Raw genomic sequence first — 8,290 nt, 5'->3', positions numbered from 1 at the left:
TCAGGGGATTCAAAGGCCAGTGTTCCCACTGGTCCAGAAAGATTTAGGAGGCTGGTTGCTTTAGTGCAATACAGTCCTATAGCCTAGCCATGGCTGTTTTCTGTAGAAACTGTTTCATTATTAATGCTGGAAAGACCATCCAAACTTCCAACCAAATTTACATTGAACGCGACAGAAAAAGTTCCGTCAGTCACATAGACTTTTTAGTTTACCCTGTGAAATGAATCTGGCAAGTTTGTTGGAAAGAGAACTGAGACAAGCTCCACAGCCAATTTATAATATCCTCAGATTGAATCAAACAAAATAGGACAAGGTTTAACTCTGGATACATGTATTCAAAATATTTTTACTTCTCTAATGGACTTTCCCACACTTATATGGATCTAGCACAATGCAGTTTACTTGCAAAACATTCCTACTGTAAATATGCCTCCTTTTATATCTCTCCAATGAAACAGTGGGTCACGGTTTTGATAAATAGCTGAGCCAGAAGAAGTAGGTCTACTTAGGGGAAAAACTGGTTTGTGTTGGAGGCCAAGTGACGACATTGTGATGATCTGTGTTCGGCTCATATAAGAGTGGCCATCCTCCCAGAACGCTCTTCAGAGGAGGCCAGATGGTGATGATGATAATATATGGCGAATGAACACGGAGAAAGAGCACATCTTGACTGAGACCACAAAGCACTGGAGATAAGGTGAGTTAGCCTCAAGGGCAACTGGGATCTTCGTGGAATGAGAAAGATAAAGGGGGGAAAATGTTTTGTTGTGATTAACGGCAGTGTTTTATGTTTTTTAAGTTTATTGTATGAGGTGCATGCTACATTTGGGCAAGATGGATAAAGTTATTCTAAGGACGTAAAGAGATATAATTCAAAGTGGCTGAATTGGGACGGATCCAAGTAAAAAAAATAGGTTGGATACACATCTCAACATATAATGTATGGGCATTTTTACGGTCAGGAAAAGGAATACTGTTTACAAATTGAGCATAGATAGACAACACACGCAGAAGCTAAACAGAGGACAAACTGAGCTTTTATTTTTTTACATAGTTTTGAAAATGTGCTATTTCTTCAGTTATGTAATGTACCAACACAAGTCAGGGCGCTGCTATCTTTTCTTATCAGAATGAATCAAGGTCTAGTAATGTTAGCAGACTTGAGGGATTCCTGAGCAGTTAGTCTACTCCCATCAGTGAAACACCACACTGGTATCGGTTTCTTGTTAGTCATGAACAGTATTTCACATTTTCCACTGTTAAAAGTACAGGTATGACTCAGTACGGGCAGGAAAAAACCCATGAATCCTTATGTCACCCCTCATGTGGATTCTCAAATTGTGTCTCCTTTTCCTTAGGATGTTGCAGTTCAATGATTTCAAAAATGTTTGACACCCGTGTGAACAAACGTGGAAAAAAAGACTAATAGATAAATCATTATTTTCTTCCAGATTCCCAATGTTCCAGAACACAACCGAGAGGCTCCTCCCCACTGAGGACCCTCACTCAGAGCTGGATTGGACTGAGTTTGACCCCTACAACTGTACACTACTGTACAACTACACTGCAGCCTGGGACTGGCTCTCCACCTACCAGCCAGCCTACCTGGTTCTGCTCAGTGTGGTAGGCGTGTTGGCCAACGGCCTGGTTCTCAATGTCTTTTGCCTGCAGAGAAAGCAATGCACCGTGGCCGATGTCTACCTGGGCAACCTGGCCGCTGCCGACCTGGTCATAGTGTCCTGTCTACCCTTCTGGGCCGCTACCATTGCTAACGGCTACCACTGGGCGTTCGGCGAGCCAATGTGCAAGCTGGTCAACGTGGCCATCTCCATGAACTACTACAGTAGTGTTTTCTTCCTGGTGCTGGTTAGTGTCGATCGCTACCTGGCTCTGGTCCGGCCCATGTGCCAAAGCCGACTGCGGAGGGCGGCCTGGGCCAAGCGCATCTGCCTGGGGATCTGGATCATGGGGTTCCTGCTGAGTTTGCCCATCCTGTTCTTCCGCAAGGTGAAATACGTGGCCAAGGCGGGGGTGACAGCCTGCTACTTGGCTTACCCCCATCCGGACTGGGAGATCCAGCGCAATATCACAAATAACGTGGTTGGGTTCCTGCTTCCTGTGATAGTGGTGGCGTACTGCAGTCGCCACATTGTGATCGCTCTGAAAAATGGTCAGATCAAAAAAACTCCTGGTGTGAGGTCAGAGAGGAAGGCCACACAACTGGTCCTGACCGTCCTCACAGTCTTCCTCATCTGCTGGACACCCTACCAGGTGGTGCGCTTCCTGGACACGCTGGATTACTTCCAGGTCACTCCAGGGTGCCTCTGGGGTCACATTCTGGACATTAGCATACAGCTGTCCACATACCTGGCATACGCCAACAGCGCCATTAACCCTTTCCTGTATGTCATTGTGGGGAGACACTTCAGGAAGAGAGCAAAAGAAGTGTTCAGGACAATGTTAAACCGCAGATTGACAGAGAAATCGTTCCTGGCGGTCAATTTCACTTCCAGTGGAAAACTGGACACTCAAAGGATACAATGTAAACAGCTAGTGAAACAAACTGTGATGATACAATGTGAACAACTTGTGAAACAGATTGTGACGTGACAAGAGTGTCTGTCTTGAAGTCTGTCCGTCCGTCCATCTGAACTGATCCAGACTGAACATTTCCTTTTCAGCTGTTTTTACTTGTAAATTGTAAATATGTTCTGTCTTCTAATCGGATCGATCTCCATCAGTCGTTTGTGTGAGACCAAATGAGGTGAACAAGTGATCAGGGACTTCCAGATGATTTCTGTCTTTGTTAAACTTGTAATTACCGGAGGACATCTGTTCCGGATCATTAAGACGTTTATTAATACAAATAGTCAATTTATCTGTCTACAATATTCTACCTCGTAAGCAATCTAACTCCTGTTTTAATTCCTTTTTTGATTTATGGAGAAATACAGACTACAGACTCCATTCGGGTGCACGACACTGAAGATTTATGCTGTAATATAGGCACTAAATTACGACTGTCCGGTGTAGAAGATGAATCTAAATGTGATCTATGAAGTCTTTTATTGTCATTGAGACCCTTTTCACTTTGATGGAGTGTGCCACTATGAGAAATGATTCTCCTAGAACAGGACCAGGAATGGGACGTGTTGCACTGTGGACTAATTTAAATGTAAAAGGTCATATTGTCCTTTAAGCTCATATCATATTTGCTTCTTGGCCACTAAATCAAGAGATTCTGGTTGAAAGGTCAGTATTTCTTATCAATCCAGTGCAAAAAAATATTTTGTTGTAAAAATAACTTTTGTATGTATCAAAATGCTGTCCACTACCGTGATGACGTAAATAAATCAATGTGGGGTTTGAGTACTAAGCAGAGCTCTATTACCCAGTAGTCTTTGTGCTCTGTTGACCAGACTAATACTTGTGTTATGACAACTCCTAACACTGATATACTGCGTGGAGCACTTTGCTTGTACCAACAATCAGCTTGTCTCAGACCACACTGTTCTCACAATTCTTCTGGCTACTTACAGTACACCCTCTATGACATCCCTCTAATGATATGTTCATCAAGTGTTAGACTAAATATTTTAGATTTTTTTCCCCATTCATAGTGAATGTTGAGCCAAAAATGAGAGTTTATATGAGCATAAACTGAAAACCTGTGGGACTCAATTTCAGATGCAATCCATGATGCATTCTCTAAACTTAAATGAACCTTATAAAGAAACATCCCAATGTACCTGGAGTTGACTGTATGCTGTTTGAAGGTCACAGAGTAATTACCAGAAAGGTCTTTCTCCTCTGTTGTCCTGCGTGCAGGTTTACTACTGTTTGCCCTCGTTGGTTCCGAGACAGATGGAAATGTTCTGCACAGGCTCAGTAGGGCCACTGTAAAATGGGCACACTGGCGCTGCCAATGGCAGCCATCAAATAGCTTTCAAGAGGTCTAATAGAGATTGGCATAGATTACGATGCATGTGTTTAACTCACCTCTAATCAGAGCGAAACACTGTTTAACTCAAACAAGTATATTTACATTAAAGAAACACCTTCACCCCATAGACATAGCATGGCACTGCTCCATTGTTCATTGTATTGCGTGATAATATATGAGCTATGATAATAGCCCATCAATCTGCCTATGATCAGGTTCTTCACATGCTAACCAGGAATAGACTAACCTCCTTCTATGCCCCCTTGGGGTGACACACTGGTCATTATGGCATTTTAATAAACAGATAATGATGTTGGAAGAGTCTGCCATGATGCTGCCATTAGAGATAAGGCGCATCTGGAAATAACAACAACCGTAACATTGGGGCTCACTGTGCTTCACGGCTATTGGATTGATCATTTAGGCGGTTATGGATAGAATACATGAATAAAATGAGCTCCCTCAGGGCATGTAGTTGTACTGGGTTATAAACTGGGTTGTGTTCAGTCGGGACAAAACGTTTTGAAATGGAGTGGTACTACCTGAACGTGTCCAATAAGAATACACATCTTTGTCTTTCATGGCTAAATGTTATGCTACAGCGTGCCCCACTGAGCATGACCCTGATGTTAACCCATAATACATTGATGAGTGTAGATGGACTTGGATCTGTCGGCCGTTCAGAAGGCAGCCACAAGAGGTCAGTATGTTACCACAGATTGCAATTCATTGCAACGCACTCATAAATTATGTTAAAAAGAATAACAACTATGCTGTAAATGACTATGTTCAGACTACTTACATACATTGCACAAAGGAAAACAAGGGCATATTCCTTATATGCATTTGAAAGCAAGACACACACGGGCACTCACTGCAGACATGTACCAAAAATAACAACTCATATCACAAAAGAATTCATAACTACTGCAACTGTTTTTCATGCCTTTGCTATTCAGTCAGGACCCCATAATGGTATACTCATTGTGGTGGTATAATCAATGGTTTGATCTTGATCAGGTATTTCAATTATGACTTTAAATATAGACTTCCACAGGGCCTCTCTGTATTCCCTGGCATTCTTAGCTCTGATGTCACATACCACCTATCGGGCTTTAGCACATCTTCAGACATTTACTTCTGTATAACCAGTTGCCCCACTGAAAAAAATGGGCGTTTAGACAGCATATGCTGCCCCCTAGTGCTTACAGAGATACCATAGTATTGGCTACATCAGGAAATAGCTTTCAAGTTTAAAGTGTTTGTATTAGTCCTATGTTACGGTATACGCATGGTATATATCGTCGGACAAAATGCTTTCTTGCAGGTTCCTTATCAACAGTGCAACAGCAATAAGAACTAGTAAAAAATAAGAACATGAACATAAAGTAAATGGCAGCAGAATATATATATTTTTAGCATAAATATAATACACGTGTATTGGGGAAGGGGGAGCAAGTGTATAAATGTAGCAGTATAATAAGAGCCTGGTAGCAGCAGTTGTGATGTGTGCTAAGGTGTGGAGAATCAAAGCAGGTGGTCAGTTGAAACCACTTACAGTATGTGTGATAATCATACATTTACATGCTCACATAAACACTGAGTGTACAAAACATTAAGGACACTTGCTGATCAGGTGAATCCAGGTGAAAGTTATGATCCCTTTTTAATGTCACTTGTTAAATCCACTTCAATCAGTGTAGACGATGGGGAGGAGACAGGTTAAATGAAGGATTTGTAAGCCTTGAGACAATTGAGACATGGATTGTGTGTGTGTGTGCCATTCAGAGGGTAAATTGACAAAACAAAATATGTAAGTGCCTTTGAACGGGGTGTGGTAGGAGGTCCTGGGCGCGCTGGCTTGAGTGTGTCAAGAACTGCAACGCTGCTGGGTTTTTCACGCTCAACAGTTTCCCGTGTGTATCAAGAATGGTCCATCACCCAGAGGGCATCTAGCCAACTTGACACAACTGTGGGAAGCATTGGAGTCAACATGTACCAGCATCCCTGTGGAACGCTTACAACACCTTGTAGAGTCCATTCCCCAACCAATTGAGGTTGTTCTGAGGTAAAAAGGGGTGCAACTCAATATTAGGAAGGTGTTCGTAATGTTTTGTACAATCAGTGTATACTTTTCTTTTAGACATACAGACATGGCTGGACTCATAAGAGACCATTCATTTTATCCCCAAGTATTTCCAATGCAAATTATGCATCTAGTGGTCTAGAGCTCTTGAACTTCACATTATTTCAACAGGTTTGCTATGAAGCTTGTGTATCTAACCACCACCATTCTCTGGAGGCAGTAAGCTGTTGGACACAGACATCGCCACAAAAACACTATGAATGCCAGACGACTAGGCTTCAGTTGCCTTGGTAACAATACACAGACGTCTGGCGTATCATCTTGAACAGATTTCAGAGCTGTAAAAGTTGTCACTGCTCGTTGGCGAATAAACTCTCTGTCTCTACAGCCTTGAGAATAATATACAGTTTAATCCTTTTCATATATACTCCCTCTCTTTGTAGATCTTTACTTGCAGATATTCATTAACCTCTATGGACCTATGACTCAACCTATCCAGTTTATAACCTCTTTCAATGGTGGTTTTGTACGGTACAGTCAGTTTCTTCATACTCTGTTGTGGCCTTTACTTTCTTTTTCGATTATTGACCAAGGACATGAGTCTCTTTACTGACATCAAACAGAAAGTATCGATCTGAAGAGACATCCTGACTCAAACTATAAAGCCCTGTTTAAATACACTCCTCTGCCTCTCCAGACCTGGGTGCTGTGGGCTCCTGTCCCCTCTCCCTCATTATTACAGTGCAGAGAAAAAAACAGGTCTGAATTGGATACGGTTATTAATATGGATATAGCCGCTGTTTCTAGTCTGTTTTTGTCAACAACCAAGAGAGTGAGTCATGATGGTAATACATTCTGCCTAATCCCTGGCAGAGGAGCCTCAGCTGGAAACAGACAGAAGCAACAGAAGCCTGTGGGATGTGCTCCCCACACAGCCTCAGACCTGTGCTTTAAATAGCATTTGTTATCTTTCAGCATTTGGTTGAGCCTGCTTGGAGAGCCAGGTGGACGAGGTTTGGGGTTTGCACTAGTTGCTAGTCCATTGGGTTCCACTGTGCCAGACGAGCTCAATCGAGCACAGCTAAAGTATTTGGAAGAAAACTAAGCCTTTTTGAACCCAGGTCTGTCTCACTGTAACCCAGACGAAGAGAAGACTGTCACAAAGCCCACTACCAGCAAAGCTTCTTAATCCTACTGTGACAAAGGACATGAGCATTGGACCAGGTAGACAATAACTGACCTAATAAAACAGACAGCGCACCTTCCAAATCTACAATTGAATACAAGTGTAATCTGAATTAGACATGACACCAGAGATGTGATTATTTGACCTGCTCAGTGCAGCCTGCTGCATATCTTAGCCAGTTGAATGCATATGACATGCAGGAATTGGAGGATGACTGATTCAGAGCAAGAAATGTATTCATGAAATAGAAACAGCATATTCCTCCACTAGCAGCAATGAAAAAGGTGTACGTAGGCAAACAGAGTTTGACTAAATAAAAAAAACTACCGAGCCTTACTCACATTCATCAGTCATCTAGACTAATGCAACATGGCGCATCAAGGACTCTCATTACCCAAACCTAATCCAAGTGATTTGTCCTCTTCACTTATTAGATTATTTATATGAAATATATAGCACAGGCCAGGCTGGGAAAGTCTCCAAAAGCACAGAGCTGGGATGCCTGGTGGGGTAATAATCCACTAGAGTCCTCCAATATTGACAGAGTCTTGTCTGATTGGCTAAAATCATGTCCATTTAAGTTGTTATTCCATTCCAGATTTGTCACTAATCTCTCGTTGCACTTATAACTGAAAAACAAATGAAAAACCATGTAAAGTCACACAATTATGGTCCCAGTTCTAACAATGACCTAGGAGTTGGCAAGACAGCACAAACAGGTCTGGAACCAGGGGAGTAAAAGCATACCCAAATGCATTTTGGACTCCAACATTCATTAGTTTAGCGCATAAACCATTTGTTAGTGTTTCAGATAATATTAGCTTGTGCTATCATTCTTTTTGTGTATTCAAAGTTCCAACTTAGAATTTTGTAGTCGAATGGGAAGAAGTTTGTAGCTGGACGCCATCTCTCATTAATTCGTTTTGCTAATGATAGCTCGTAGCCTAGTGTACTATCATACTTTTATTTATGTATTAGCCTAATGTAACCACTACAAGTGCACATGTTTTGGGATTGAGATCGCTATTTCCATATTATCAAATGCTTGGAAACGTAGGCTACCTTTATTGCTCGT

The 8,290-nt window shown here is 41.9% G+C and overlaps 1 pseudogene across 1 annotated transcript; it reads left to right on the top strand.

Moving 5' to 3' along the window:
• The first annotated feature begins 540 nt into the window (after positions 1-540).
• LOC106571729 (B2 bradykinin receptor pseudogene) lies at positions 541-3,357 on the top strand (annotated as a pseudogene). Its single transcript, XR_014380560.1, has 2 exons — positions 541-697; positions 1,452-3,357. The product of XR_014380560.1 is annotated as a B2 bradykinin receptor pseudogene (transcript).
• Positions 3,358-8,290: the final 4,933 nt, after the last annotated feature.

This window comes from Salmo salar, chromosome 15, assembly GCF_965601325.2.
Source record: "Salmo salar chromosome 15, fSalSal1, whole genome shotgun sequence".
In the NCBI taxonomy this organism is placed as follows: domain Eukaryota; kingdom Metazoa; phylum Chordata; class Actinopteri; order Salmoniformes; family Salmonidae; genus Salmo; species Salmo salar.
The sequence above is the reverse complement of the archived record's forward strand: the minus strand, read 5'-3'. Positions and strand labels throughout refer to the sequence as shown.